Below are 16,432 nucleotides of genomic sequence, written 5' to 3' on the forward strand. Positions count from 1 at the left end.
GTAATTCATCCCCCATATAGTAATTCATCCCCCATAGTAATTCATCCCCCATATAGTAATTCATCCCCCATAGTAATTCATCCCCCATAGTAATTCATCCCCCATATAGTAATTCATCCCCCATATAGTAATTCATCCCCCCTATAGTAATTCATCCCCCCTATAGTAATTCATCCCCCATATTAATTCATCCCTTATATAGTAGTAGTAAGTAAGTAGCAAGTAGTAAGCCAAGTCCCCCCTGTGTCAATTCACTTACCTTTGCTCCGCGCGTTCCTCTCGCCGTATTCCCGCGCCGTTCCGGTCTTCAGGGCGGACTGTGAGAGGAGCCTAGCTCCTCTCACGTTCGTCACGCTGCCCCGCCTACACACATCCTGACAGCCAATCACTGGCTATCAGGATGTGAGTGGCAGCGAGACTGGCCAATCATTGCATTTGAGCGCGCTGCCCTGGCTGTTTTTTTTTTTGGATCACGCTGCAGAGTCCCTGCCGCCCGAGAGGAGAGAGGGGAGCGGGCGCCCGGCACACAAGAGCCACATTAAAGCGTGTAAAGAGCCGCATGTGGCTCGCGAGCCGCGGCTTGCCGACCACTGGGCTAAGCGATGTTGCGTGACCACCTGCAGCCAATGATGGACAAGCGGGGCATGTCATCACGAGTCATATGAGTCGGGTGTGGGTCTTCACCTCCGCCGAACCCGCGAGACTGACTCACCGAACCCCTGGGGTTCGATCGAACCCAGGTTAAGAACCACTGCACTATTGGGTATCTGGCCCTTTCTTTCTTCTCTATCTGTTTTACTGCATACCTACTGGACTGGATGTGAGCTTATGAGGATACAAGTTGCCGAGCTCCTTTAAGACAGGTATTCCTTGAATACTCATGGGTGGTCACAGCTTTCTGCAACTTGATCACTTTGGTGATGTGGAGAACACAGTGGATGTCTTCACTTTCACAGACTCATATCTTTCCATCTGGTGGACTTTTAAGTGGATTGATTACACATTTCCTTTCTTCCCGTACCGTCATGTTGTAGAAAAGGACCCGTGGTCTCTGAGTGTGGGCAATGGGCTTTTTATGCAGCGGTCTGACACAGATTTGGGTTTCCTGCTGATTGAAGAGCTCAGCTGTGACTCAGCAAGGCTTGGGTCAGAACTCTGCAGAACGACCATTGCTTCCACATAGAGAGCAAGAGTTCTTCTCTAGAGCAGTGTTTCTCAACCTTTTTTCAGTCAAGGCACCCTTTAATATTATGGACAGTCTTGGGGCCCCTTGTTCTAAAACAGGGTGCCTCAGACTGTCCATAATCTTAAAAGGGCACCCCATTCTAAAATGTGAAAACTATTCTAATAGTTTTATATACCGCAGCAACATCCACACATGTAGGACACCCAACATTGGAGGGGATTTATTCTTCCAAAGCAAATACATTTTTGTACACTGGTATTGCGTAGTATTCCAATGTTTCTCTTCTGCCTCAGTTTTTCTCCATCACTGAGCTAATGTGACCCCAGCACTGATGGGGAGGGGCAGGGGAGGGCCAAACTAGGATACTGTGCAGTAAGCTGACATCCTCCTAATCAACTGATGATGTCATTGGTTGTCAGGATACCAGCGGCTAGAAGGTCGTAATGGTGCACAATGAGAACCAATGGCTTTGTTTTTAAGACATTTTGCCAAGACATCCCTGAAGAAACCTCAAGGCATCCTGGTTGAGAGAGGCTGCTCTAGAGCATGCTGGAAGATGACAGGGTTTTGTACTAAGAAAGAAAAACAACTTTAATATTTTGTACACCTTTTGTTTTGATGCAGCTGAAATCCATTTAGATGAATAAACTCAAAGTTCATTTTGTTCATGAGTTCATGAGTTGGCTCATACTTGTTCTACACCTACACCTGTGACACAGCAGTTTTAAAACAAGACATGATGGTAAAAAATAGAAGGAGGCCAGCAATGACAGACTTATATTTCTCCCATAAGAGATATAATTTAACAGTTGGCATCATGTTTACAACAGGACCTTTAAATTCTTTTGCAAAAGTTTTTTTTTTAATTTTTAACTTTTAATTTTAGCTAGTAATGCTGGCAGTGATCAAAGAGGGCAAATTTCTCACAGTGCTATCGATACTAATGAGTGAATCAACAACTTTATAGTTTATAGACATCTCCACTGCACTGGTCCATCTTCTGTTCTTTGAGATTTGTTTAACAGAACACAGTGAAGGAAATAAATATTTGATCCCGTGCTGATTTTGAATGTTTTCCCACTCGCAAAGAAATGATCAGTCTAAAAATCGAATGGTAGGTGTATTGTAACACTGAGAGGCAGAATAGCAACAAAAAAATCTAAAGAAATGCATGTCTAACAAATGATGCACTGATTTGCATGTTCATGAGGGAAATAAGTATTTGATCCCCTATCATTCAGCAGGACTTCTGGCAACCAGGTGTCTTTCATACAGGTAACAAGCCGAGATTAGAAGCAGTCTCTTAAATGGAGTGCTGCTAATCTCATTTTGTTACCTGTATAAAAGACACCTGTCCACAGGAGCAATCGAACAATCAGATTCCAAACACTCCACCATGACAAAGACCAAAGAGCTGTCCAAGGATGTCAGGGACAAGATTGTAGACCTACACAAGGCTGGACTGGGCTACCAAACTATTGCCAAGCAGCTTGGTGAGAAGATGACAACAGTTGGTGCAATCATTCGCAAATGGGAGAAACACAAAACAACTGTCAGTCTCCCTAGGTCTGGTGCACCATGCAAGATCTCACCTTCTGGAGTGTCAATGATCATGAGAACAGTGAGGAATCATCCCAGAACTACACGTGAGGATCTTGTCAATGATCTCCAGGCAGCTGGGACCACAGTCACCAAGAAAACAATTGGTAACACACTACACCGACAAGGATTGAAATCCTGCAGTGCCTGCAGGCACTTTGGCATCAACTCAACTCTCTGTGTATGGAGGAGGAGGAATGCTGCCTATGACCCCAAGAACACCATCCCACCTGTCAAACATGGTGGTGGAAACATTGTGCTTTGGGGGTGTTTTTCTGCTAAGGGGACAGGACAACTGCACTGCATCAAAGGCACGTTGGATGGGGCAATGTACCGCCAAATCTTGGGTGAGAACCTTCTTTCCTCAGCCAGGACATTGAAAATGTGTCGTGGATGGGTGTTCCAGCATGACAATGACCCAAAACACACGGCCAAGGCAACAAAGGAGTGGCTCAAGAAGAAGCACATTAAGGTCCTGGAGTGGCCTAGCCAGTCTCCAGACCTTAATCTGATTAAAAATCTGTGGAGGGAGCTGAAAGTTTGTCATGCCAAATGTCAGCCACCAAACCTTAATGACTTGGAGAGGATCTGCCAAGAGGAGTGGGCCAAAATTCCTCCTGAGTGGCCAACTACAGGAAACGTCTGACCTCTGTGATTGCCAACAAGGGATTTACCACCAAGTACTAAGTCATGTTTTGTGAAGGGGATCATATACTTATTTCCCTCATGAACATGCAAATCAGGGCATAATTTGTTAGACATGCATTTCTTTTGAATTTTCTGTTGCTATTCTGTCTCTCAGTGTTACAATACACCTACCATTCGATTTTTAGACTGATCATTTCTTTGTGAGTGTGCAAACATTCAAAATTAGCAGGGGATCAAATACTTATTTCCTTCACTGTAGTTTGAATAGCATTCAGCTCAAGTGTTCCATGTTTTCTGTATTGGAGGCTGGATGTGCCATATTTATCACTAATGTTAAACCCTCCAAGAGGTAAAGTTTTAAAAACAGTCTGGTTGCCTATAGATGGAAAATGGGGCTAGAATTTTGGGCCTAATAAAACATTCACATAAGACAGAACTGTAAGTAAACAGGTAATTATGCAAATAAAATACATATTAGGGCCCTTTCACACAGGCGTCTTCCATTCCAATCAACAGGGGATCTGTCTGCTGATCTTCTGCTGAGCAGAGCATCCAAATGATACATCCATGTCCTCTCAGTTTATACAGAGTGAACACAGACAGAGCCCACTCTGCTCTATGGGCAGCTGGGAGCTAATAAACTCCGCTGTCTGTTTACACTCGGCTGCCTCTGTTCTGATCCAACCAAACAGAAGATACAGTCTTGCTCCATTTGTTTTAGCAGGCCTAATCATACCCAGAGGTAGTCAACTGTAAATGGACACAAGTCCTTGCAGGCAGGTGCAGTCTGCTTCCTCCACTGTAGGTGGCCCTCTACTGGAGCGGTACTGCATCTGGAAAGGAAGACAGAGGCAGCATTCTGGTTGGCTACATTGCATCCAGGTGACCCCTGGCAGCCATCTTGGGTCATTAGAGCCTTTTTAGGTCCCTGCCCCCAGGTTTTGGCATGCATTTGAGAACTGGATAGCATAGAAAAAGAGCACTTGTCTGAGAGTGAAAGTGATTAGTGGCAAAGAGGGGTTCCAGATGAGTAGGGACAGGCTAGGGACACATCATCCTTTTTGGAAGCCTCCCCATTGGGACCAGACCGTCCAGGCCTCATCCCGCCCTCTGAGACAGATGCTGTCGGTGCATCTTAACCTGCTATACCTCCAAATTGCACAGATATGTGGTACTCTGCCTGCTGGGCTGTTTGTAAAGTTGATTTGTTCCTTCAATAAAAGCTCTCATTATCTGCAACTGATCTCTGTGTAATTATTGACACCGCACCACCCTGCACCTACCCACACACCTGCTTGTCCATAGGAATGCATGGACCTTCTGATCAGGCCTCCCTGAAAAACTGACAGGCAGACCTGGTTGCATCGCTTGTGTGAAATCTCCTTAAAATGTATTTACTTGGTAGCCTGGAAGACTTGGAGAACACCATCTTTAACCATTTCAATTTTACACCTTCCTGCTCAGGCCATTTTTCACATTTCAGCGCTCTCACACTTTGAATGACAATTGCACAGTCATACAACATTGTACCCAAACTAAAATTTTATCATTTTCTTCACACAACTAGAGCTTTCTTTTGGTGCTATTTAATCACCGCTGGGGTTTTTATTTTTTGCTAAATTAACAAAAAAATACCAAAAATTTGTTAATAAAAACACATTTTTCTTTGTTTCTGTTATAAAAGTTTACAAATAAATAATTGTTCTTCATAAATTTAGACCAAGATGTATTCTGCTACATGTCTTTGGTGAAAATAACCCAAATTAGGATGTATTATTTAGTTTGTAGGAAAGTTATAGAGTTCACAAACTATGGTATAGATCTGAAAATTGATCAATCCTGAAGTACTGACAGCCAATCTAATTTCTTGAGGTCCAAGAATGTCAGAATAGTACAGATATCCCCAAATGACCCCTTTTTGCAAAGTAGACAGTCCGACGTACTTCATAAGAGGAATGGCGAGTTTTTTGAAGTTGTATTTTTTTTGTCATAATTTTTTGGAAAATTAAAAAAATTATTTTCACTATTTTTTTTTTTTACATACTGTCACCAGGTGGTGAACAGGGACAATGACTGATGACAGTATGAAAAAAAAAAATATATATATATATATATATATATATATATTTTTATTATTTTTAATTTTTTATTACATTTTTTTTATTTTTTTTAAGATTTTTTTTTCATATTTTACTATGACCAAAGTAGTACAATGTTACCATATTAACATTGTACTACTTTCGGGAAGTGATCAGTATTTTTTTTTTTTTTTTTTACACAATTTGCTTATAGCAAAGAATTACTTTGCTATAAGCAAGCATTTACCTGAATGACATCGATTCATTCAGGTTTTTTTTTGTGCTTAGCTGTGATTTGGCCACAGCTAATCACATGACATGTGCATGTGACCTGCTGTGACCATTCACAGCTAGGCACTAGTATACAATGGATGGCATGAATGAAGCCATCCATTGTATACAACTGTCATGTGACCTGCTGTGATTGGTCACAGCAGGTCACATGGTACCGGCAACGGGGGCCGGTACTCAGATCTGTCATCGGCCGTGTCCGAGGTACACGGCCGGTGAGAGATCGCGCCGCTGCGTGGCTCTGCAACCGTGCGAACTGATCATGTGCTGGAGGAAGCCAAATGGCGTACACCCCGGAAAGCTAAAGCATTTTTGCGACCGCCAAATGGCTATAGGCCGGGCGGCTAATGGTTAAGATCTTATGCAATCGAGGCTGAGGATTGGTAAAAATCTTGAGCACTTTCTACCATATGAGTTTGTAACAAACCCCTGTTGGGCTTTCTTGCCAGTGGCCTGATAGGCGTTTGTTTATTTTGTGCTATTCGGTAGATTTTTCAATGTTTCTAATTTTCATTATTGATGGATTGATTGATTTCCTTAAATAAAGAATATCAAAAGGTCAGTACTTTGCATATATTATCAGCACTTAAAGTAGAACTATGGGCACAACTTCTTCCATTTTGGATAGAGGAAGGGAGGATAATAACCCCTGTCAGTTTATTTTTTGCCATCTGTGCTCCATTTGGGAGATTTCCATTCACTTCCTGTCCCATTGCCAATTCAGGAAGTGAGAGAAATTCCCCACAAACTAAGGAAATTCCTTGGGGAATGGTGTTCTGACAAGGACCTGGTGCTTTATTCCTGTCAGGTGTTCTAAGTTATCTCCTCATTATTCAAAAATAAAAAAAAACAGTTTTGCCTTTAGTTATACTCTAAGTTTCCAACTACTGATGAACCAAACGTACCTGGGTTTGAATGTTAAAAAACAGTAATGACCATTTTCAAGGCTAATAGGCAAGGAATTATCATACAAATGGCATGGGGGATGGGCACTGTACTGGGAAACGTACCAAAGCAAAAAAAAAAAAAAAATTAAACTCTGTTTGGCAGGAAGCAGTGATTTTATTACAGCTTGAAAGGCAATATTAGAAAAAAAAATTAAATAGCATGCCTGGGGGATGCCATTGACCTGTCTGTAAAGTGGATCATCTGCACAATGCACACAATCTACTACAGCAAAAACGATGTTTACAAAGAAAATAAATGGCATTTAAATTGGCAGTAAATAACAGTTCCCTGCTGCTTAGTTCTATTTGTAAACGAAGTATCCAGGGATTCCCTTCATCTATACCAGATCCTTATCCTAGATATGGGTCTGGTAATGATTGATCCTACACAATGAAAAATCATGAGTTCTCCCCTAGCCTAGGTTCACACTAGTGCTGCTGCATAATCGTGCATTTTTGTAGCACTTTTGTTATGTTTTTATACACGTTTTTGATGCGTTTTCATGCCTCATACTTTTTTTTTGCAGAAGCAGGAGGACTGGATTTTATACACAAAACTCTACTAAAAATGCGCAAAAATGCATGTACATGCACTTTACATGCATTTTCCAAACACTCCCATTGAGTTCTAAGGGGAAAAAGTGTGCTGTACTGCACAAAAAAAAGCACTTGCATCTTTTCAGGCACCATAGGGAATAATGTAATTTCCATTGTCATGCATGCCAGCTCAACAGCAAACGCAGGAAAAACATACTAGTGTGAACTGGAGCTACAGTAAAAGTATATATCAGACCCTGGGCACATGGCCTCCTTCTTGAATGAGTAAGAAGTATATAAGACCTCTACTCATTTACAAAAAGAAAATGTAAATAGAAAATAAACACACACTTGTTGACAAACTTTTTTAAAAATAAAAAAACCCTAAGACCCCATTCACACTTGAGCATTTTTCAAAGCTCCATGCTCAAAAACACTCAACAAACAGAAACCCATTAATTTCAATGGCCTCTGTTCACATTTGAGTGTCTTGTCACCTGTAGTAAAACGCCTGTTGCTCAAAAAAGTACATGAGTTATTTCTCAGGCAAATTTGAGCTTTTGTCCCCTTAGACTTCAATGGAAAACACCTGAACAGAGTATTTTGAACACTTTTTCAAGTGTTTTTTCAAGCGTTTTCAGCTCAAACAGCAGCTGTCCTCCCTATTTCTTGCATCACTGCACTGTAGCAATATACATGTCGCTCAAAAAAGTATGAGCTACTTTTCAGGCAGATTTGAGTATATGTCCTCATAGACTTCAATGGAAAACGCCTGAGCAGATTGTTTTTGAATGTTTTTTCAAGCATTTTTTTTAAGCATTTTTAACTCAAACAGCAGCTCCTCTCCCCTTTTCTACTGCACACCTTTAAAGGCCACATCAAACATTCCTAAATGAAAAACGCCTAAAAAAAACACCTGACATATTTGCAATTCTGCTAAAAAAAACACCTGAAAAGAAAAACGCTTGAAAAAACTGCCTGAAAAAGCTCAGCTCAAGTGTGAATGTTGCCTAAAAAATGACCCTCATTGTAGATCCATCATCGTTCATGTTTTCCAGGACTGTAGATCCACATCAATCACAATAAATGGCACCTACTAACCTGCAGAAAAAAACATCCTGGTTTATTTGAGAAATAAGTACATATAACCCTGCTAAGTAGGAATATCTTCTTCGTTTTGGAAGATGTTTCATTTAGGAGGGAAAGTACATGCTCTCCTTCCAGATATAATTGAAAAGAAAGAATATAAAATGAGATTTATCAGATTTCAAGATTTTATAGAATTCACCTGATAATCCATCAGGACCTGGTACTTTATTCCTTGGCAGGTTGCCTACACTTTATATTCTTTTTCTATCAGAACTTAAAAAGGTTAGGACTTAAGGCAATAATTGAATGGAACTATTATTTGCAAACTTAAAAAGTATAGATCTATAGATGACCTCAAATCATAATGGCAAGCTTTAAACCAAAAATCACTTTCTTTTGGCCTTAATCCAGGAAAAGTGGCTTCAAAGACTGGCATAAATTTGCACTTCTATTTCAGATCTGCTTGTTTATTTTTGTCTAAATGTAGACCTTAATCTTACCAGGTAGAATGACTTTTACGGTAACTCAAAAAAACATACTGGTTTTATGCATGGGCTTCATTAGTGTATAGGAGCCATAACCCCTTCAAAGTTCTGTAAAATTATCATGAGTGCAAAGACTAGAAAGCACTAAATTATATCACAACTCTTTGGAATAATCTCATTCAAAGAGATGGAAATAGGGCTATGAAAAGAAATAACTAAATCACTGAGCATCAAAGCTTTTTTTTCTGGGCATTAAGAAGCTACTTTGCAACAGATAATTGACACAGTTAGGACCCATTCATCCAAAACACGCATTTCTGCCAAAGTTTTCACCAAAACGCTAATCCACACAATGCACTTGCATTGCCACACCAAATGCGAGTACCGATCACATATGTTTTTACATGTTTTCCGTGTGCCAAACCGTACAAAATTTGGTACTTGAACTTCTTTGGCTTGTTTTTAGGGCAACAGGTAGCCCGTTCAAGTCCATGGGCTGTCGCAACCAAAACGCATTAAAAACACGGGCCGCAAAAGCGTGACTCATTGCTACCTTCAAATATGAACATAGCCTTAAACCTGTTATGAACTTAAGAAAGTGTGTGATATCCCTATTATGAGGGTGGATATTAGGGTTCAGGTGCAGATTTTTATCACAAGTTCGCGGTGCAACCTGTGGGTTTGAAATTCACAGTCCCAGTGAATGTGTCAAAGTTTGTTCTGAATAATGTTTTTTAAATGATAAGGCACTGCATGGCCTTTGAACCATGGCCAGCAGGCTAAAAAGGGCATACATAGAGGCTTTTGGATAAGCTAGCTCCCTCAGTATAAAAGTAGGGAGAGGGCACAGAGCAGCCACTGTGACAGTTTTTGTGGAAGCAACTATATAGAAAGGAAAGGGGAAGCTGAAAAACTGCATAGAAAGAGATTATTGTAAATTAGAAAAATATCTGACTGCTAGCTCTTTAAACTATCAATCCATTTGGTACCTTTTTTTCCCTATTATTGAAGGCTTTTTTGCAGTTCATTTGAGGTCAACAGTCTCATCCATTGCAAAGTTTTGTGCTGCAAGGTTTCTCTTTAAAAAAAAGTAGGCTTTTGTTTCAGGGAGTTATATTTTAGGGAATTTTCATTTCTTTTGGGAATTTTTGTTTTGTATGATAAGGCCTTTTTAAAGTTTAGGGTGCTCAAAGCAGAGTAACTGTTTACTGACTATCTATTCTTGGAACTGACTTTTTATAGCAGCAAACCACTGCTCTAGTTGAGAAAATAAAAAAACTCCACCTAAACCTTCCTCGATATCACTCACATTCATTGCACTCCCCTTCCCCCCAATATCCATAGTAGAAATAAAAGTTAGGCATACACTGGTTAGACCTAATGTTGCAAACCCCAGTGACTTTTTTACCGCCAAAACATGGACATTTTACTGATGGAGGACATTTTTACTGACAACCTGAAACAAGACAGAAACTCCTATTACAAGCTAAGCCAATCAATATTTGAAGTGATTGTAAAGTTATTTTTTTAACAAACGTGTCATACTTACCTACTCTGTGCAATGGTTTTGCAAAGAACAGCCCCGAACCTCCTCTTCTAGGGTCCCCCGCCAGCTCTCTGGGCTCCTCCTCTTCTCTATGTGCCACCATAGGAAGCCACTTGTCCATTGACACACACAGTGTGGCTTGGCCCTGTCCCCCACTCCCTTGTCACTGGATTTGATTGATAGCAGCAGGAGCCAATGACTCTCGCTGCTCTCACTGAGTCCAGTGAGGAGGGAGAGAGCAGCACCACTGCACAGTGTTGGATCAAGAATGCTCCTTTTCCTCCTCTATTACTTCTCTGTATTTGAGTGGGGAGACGGCAGAGGAGGAAAAGGAGTTGTCTCATTAACCATTGATGTCGTCTGGTGGGCATTTTGTTTGCCCCTCCACCATCGTGGAGGGGCAAACCAAAATCTGCCTTGACCTTGATTTGATTCGGGTTAATACTGTGAAGTAAGAAACATAAAAAGAAAATGATGTTGCGCTTCCATATACAGTACCTAAATACACTTAAAAAGGCATAATTACTGCATAAATATAAATCTCAGATGAATTCTAAGGAAATATACACATCAGAAAGGACAATATCATGTGAAAATGTGCAACAAATATATATATGGGTAAACGCACACTGACGAAAATGGTGAGACAATAAACATGCATCCCTTAAATCAGGGAAAAAAGTGACATAAATCACAAATAAAGTGATGAATCAATGGCATAAATTATGCCTGGAAAAAAGTGCCATGACCAGAAGACTCACAACTGGTGTGAATAAATTAAAGTGAGACTGTCAGGATGAAACCTGACTCCAAACACAAATTTCAGACCACACAAAGTCCTACCACATAAATGTGCTACAAAATAAACAATGTATGACTCATGTGATCAAATCTCTAATTGAGATTTATTTGTGTGAACACAAACACAAAAAAGTGTCACAACACTATATCACAATGTGCTGAAAAAGAAATAAATACAAATAAAAAATAAAAATAAAATATAAAAAACAAAAACAAAAAACTCTTTAAGCCACATAATGCCACAAATAATGTGCCACTAAGTAATGTAATAATGATAAGCAACAAATTTCCCCTTGTGAACTCTTCAAAAAAGTGGAAAATTCCATGGTAATATAGGTGATATAGGTGAAAAAATTGGGATCCGTCACCTGCTGGATTGCCCCCTCACCTTCAAAGGGCCAATAAGCCTTCACAATATAAGATATAGCAATACGACCAATCACCATATACAACTCTAGGTTAGCAGTAGTGGTGGTATCTCCCTTGTGGAGCAATAGGTATGACAAAACTTCTTTTATCCAAACTACTTTTAGGCAGGATGATATAATCGGCCAACTCACATATAGATTGGAAAGAAGAAGAGAAATCCTCCCATAGTGTCATACTGTATGTTTATTTTGCATAACATAAACCAGCAAATTGCTCACTCACATTTCATTGATAAAATCAAGCTTACAGAGCCTCATGTGTAAAATGCTGGGTGTACTTTCTGGGTGTACCAAAATGGCGCCTACGCCGGAAGTGACGTCACCACGTCTCTGTAATTGTCCGATGCGTTGCGTCAAGTATCACGTGACTTCCTCAGGTACTTTGCCTATAGGAAAGGTCTCTCCTCCTAAAGGTTTCCTCACAAAGGTAATTAATCAAAAGCATATCAAAGACATCAATCAAAATGGTTCCTCACATCACTCGTGCAGGTTTGAGCATGGCTGGAAGTGACGTCACTAGGCTCTGCCGACGCGTTGCATCACAGGTCACTTTACTTCTTCACCTGAAGAAATCACGTGACTTGTGACACAATGTGTTGGGCGGAGCCTAGTGACATCACTTCCGGTCATGCTCAAGCCTGCATGAGTGATGTGAGGAACCATTTTGATGGATGGCTATGATATGCTTTTGATTCATTACCTTTGTGAGTGCATTTATTTACTTGAATAAAAGTGTTTACATTTTATGGGGTTGCACTATGATCTAGTCCTTTTATCTGTGATCATATACACCTTAATCCCACTGGATATCCGAGAGTATGTTCCCTTAAAGGGCCAGAATGAATTAAGTAGCTACTAAGGACTGGCAGCGGATAAGCAGAATTTGGTATCATCCCTAAGCATGTATGATCTATCTGTTAGGTTAGGGAAGAAGGTGAGTGCCTGGTGCACCTACCCGGTGATGGGAAACACCAGAATATAGTCAGCATGGTGGAGTAATACATATTACTGTTCACCTTAATTTGGAGTAACATATAATTTTTTTAATGTGAGTTGATATTGTAGCACTTTTAATTTTTGGTTATACAAAGCGGTGTTGCACTATGGTATGTTTTTGTTTTATTTTGCACAGATCTGGAGTTTAAAGAGGCATAATACGTGGAAGGAACATGTCACGGATCAGAAATTTGGAGACACATTTTCCTAATAAAGCATTTTTGGTCTATTATAACTTATAGGACAATGGACAAGGTGAGCAGGGAGTGGGACCACAATTCAAGCACGGTGTTGATTATTGCTGGAGGTTAACACACAATATGCTGGATTGGACGTTCATTATCTTAATTCTGTTACACATTTCTTTGGACTGTTACTTTATGTTCTCAAAATGTATGGTTTTATTTATGAGGAGATAGCGCACCACATTTTTTTCATTTTTTCTTCTAGAGACCTTGCCTTGGTGCCAGGATGGGGTCCTGGCTTCTCTCAAATCTCACCCTATGATAGGGGTAACTTGGCATGTGTGCTCCAAAGTGTTTCAGCATATGGGGTTATCGCCTGTCCATTCACCTCTTCTCCCCATATTAGGAAATACCACTTTTAGTCCTGGACTCACTGATCCAGGCTTCCAGAGACTGAAATGAGATGGTTTCTTCCAGGCAAGATACTTCTGGCTTGGCAGTCAGTGGCCCTCTAAAGCTCCAATATCCAACGAACCCAGCTTACACAGTTCTCCTTTTTGCACAACCTTTTTTTGACAAAAACTTCAGCTTTTGCACTTTCTATCCTCCTGTCAGAAACCGCCTGGTGGTACCTCTAGCACTCCACAGGACAGGATTCCCCAGAGCGCGGAGTCTAAGCCTCAGTCTGCTTGTTCACCAGGGCCCCTGATGGTGGGAATGGACTTTCTAGCAGACAGTGACCAGGTCGCGGCCCCTGAGTACACCCGCCTGTGGTAGAGGGATCTGCCAGAGGTATATACAGGTAGAGAACCTGACGTGAAGAGGCGGAAAGGCCTGAGCAGTGATACCCGGATGCGTGCAGGACAGATGGATGGCAGAGTGAGTGTGGTCAGATGGTTCGGTAACAGTGGGGTCAGCGTAGTACAAGGCAGCAGGCAAAGAGTAGTCAGGTCACTCACCAGGTTTGGTAACAGGAGTTCAGATCAATAGGGAATATCCAGGAGAGAAGTCAAACGAGCCAGGGGTCAGAGCAGGAGATAGTCAGCAGAGGTCAGGATCAAGCAGGGTCGGCAACAAGTCAATCAGCAGATACACAGGAACAGGATAATTAGACCATATGGCAACTAGTGTCTGTGCAGGGCTGGTTTAAATAGGGCGCCCTGCGCCGTCATTGGTGCCAGGCGTGCGTTCGCGAAAGCGAGTGCGCATGCGCGGCTGCCGCTGCAGTGGCCCAGGTGCTAGCGCCAGCGGATTATGGCGCATTGGCATTCTGCACATGCGCAGATCCGTGCGCCGTCGTGCTTGATGACACCTCCATACCAACAGCCTCGCTTTTTCATGTCAGCACACCACGTTTGAGCTCCTCTCACAAACCTACTATCTACTTGTCTTGCTTCAGAGGATTTCAAGTTACCCTACATTGCCAAGTGGGAAAATGAGCTTGGCATTACTCTCTACAGTAAGCGGACTGAGAGGATCCTATGTTTCACATATAAGATATTTATACAGTATGTTCCAGATATCATGAATCTGGTTTTACGTTTTTAACATGCTGGTATTACACCCCCCAGCAGATTAACAAGATGTTGGAGGTGAGAATAGGAGACTGGAACATTGCTCCACATCTTTTAGTCATGCCATAAGCTTTGTGCCTTCTGGAACGAAGTTAGGTGAATAAATTCACTGATTACGAGCTCCCCTGGGATCCGGCCTTCTTTCTGTTTAACCACTATAATATTCCTGGGAAGACCTACAAATGCTCCATTGTACCACTATTTGTGAGTATGACAAAAAGCTGAAACCCTACTTTTTGGAAAAAAGAACTAGCACCCCCGATCACTATGTGGTTGGAGAAAGTGAGGGAGATTAACAAGATGTAGCACTTGGTGGCAACAGGGAGGGGTGCAAGAGAGAACTTTCTGAAAAAGTGGTTCTACTAGCATGACTTTGTTTACTCTAGGGCTTACACATCTCTGCTAAACTCTGCTCCTACTAGTCAGGCTAATGAGGCTGTTTGACTGCAGGAAACCTGGTGGCTTGGAGAGATGGAGCCCTTTCTCTACCCCCTAACCTCCTTCCATTAACCCTCCTTTTTTTTTTTTTTACAAAAAAGTGCAGAGGGTACTGGGTGCCATGCTGTATTGGGTGCTTGATTTCCATGTTAAAGTTAGATTTATTGCTAATGAACATTTGGGTCCTGGCTTGATTTAATTATTTTTCACTGGACTACACCAATGTCTTATCTGGGCCGAAGTAAAGCCTCTATTGCTGGAATTTGTACCTTCAGCTGCCTTGTACCTTTTATCATTGTGACCTCTATACTATGTTAATTTGTTAAATAAAGAATTGGGGAAAAAACTGGGTAACGTTGCACCACTTGATATTATCCAATACATGAAAAAAACTCAAAAACGAGGGTTTAGTACCACTAAATGTAATCAACGGCAGTGCGTTGTTTCTTGTAACTGTTCTGTACACTCAGAAACTGTGAGACAGTGTGTGATACCAGGCAGTGGGCAAGGTTAATAAAGCTATATACAGTAGTTTGTTAGTTCAACTGAATAATTATATTCCTGCATTAGCCCAGTTGTACCTGGTTCTCTTTAAGACAATCCCTCCCTCATTTCCATTAGCCAAACTATTTGAGCAATTAACATTAGCGTTAATAGGTGCCAGTAAACCAAGACAGCTAATAACTCTGCAAGATAAGGTAGTATAATAAAAAAAAATTGACAGAAATAATATGTTTATTTGCACAAGCAAATGCTTGCCTACCATTCTCTTCAAAGGTTTGCCTATATTTCTATTATGTTCTTCATTAAGTCAGCTTAGAAGCATTAGGAAATGAGGTGGAAAAAATGATTGATATGGGTTGCTATCCAAGGTTTTAACCCGTACTATTATACACTGAGAGGGCAGTGAGCAGTGTCATAGCAGACAGCTAATTACTAGGATGGGGAGGTCTACACGCATATACTTACATGCTTGGAGTCTAAATACTGTTTAAAGAGACACAATAATCATCTGCATGTCTCCAAGTTTTCAAAACCCTTAACATTAAATTGTAGAATCACCAGTAAATTTATGACTCCTTAAACTACTAGTTTTTAAAATGTATTCTGGAAAATTATTTTTGTCCTGTTTTGAAATGATGTTTGGATGGCTTTTTGCAAGGAAGTGTTAAAGTATTGTATATGTAAACCCAAAATCTATTTGCATTATGTTTAACATCGCACCTCACTGTACACAGTTCTCTAATTAATTTTTTTTTGGCAACCTGTTACCTGGTAACAACACTTCCTATCACAGACTAACAATTCTATGCCACTGCCTTGCAATTAACAACAATATTGCCAGCCTGCTGATAGAGTATGCACTTTTATTGGTGGTCGGGCTGCCTATCAGGTCTGTCTGATGCCAACCAAAGGAGCTCACATGGAAAGCTGACAACGCTGCTGCTAGTTGTGAGGCAGTAGCTGAGTGTTGTCAGGCTGCCACAGGAAGTACTGATCCTGACAGGATCTTCAGTTAGAAACCTTTACAACACATTACCCCAAAAACATATTGTTTAAAGTGGTATTAACCACTTTGCATCCTTAGGCCGTTTATAAAGTGG

General features: G+C 40.9%; 1 long non-coding RNA gene across 2 annotated transcripts in view; it reads left to right on the forward strand.

Annotated features, from left to right (window-relative positions):
• The window catches only part of LOC149459839 (uncharacterized), a 356,271-nt gene that overhangs the window by 202,079 nt on the left and 137,760 nt on the right, over positions 1-16,432 (forward strand). For both annotated transcript variants that reach the window (XR_016313187.1, XR_016313186.1), the window contains one exon: positions 12,768-12,886. This is a non-coding gene — a long non-coding RNA (uncharacterized LOC149459839). The remainder of the gene's footprint in view (positions 1-12,767; positions 12,887-16,432) is intronic.

The sequence above is a fragment of the Staurois parvus genome, unplaced genomic scaffold, assembly GCF_062004578.1.
Source record: "Staurois parvus isolate SC_StPar_1 unplaced genomic scaffold, SC_StPar_1.0 ptg000244l, whole genome shotgun sequence".
NCBI classification, from domain to species: domain Eukaryota; kingdom Metazoa; phylum Chordata; class Amphibia; order Anura; family Ranidae; genus Staurois; species Staurois parvus.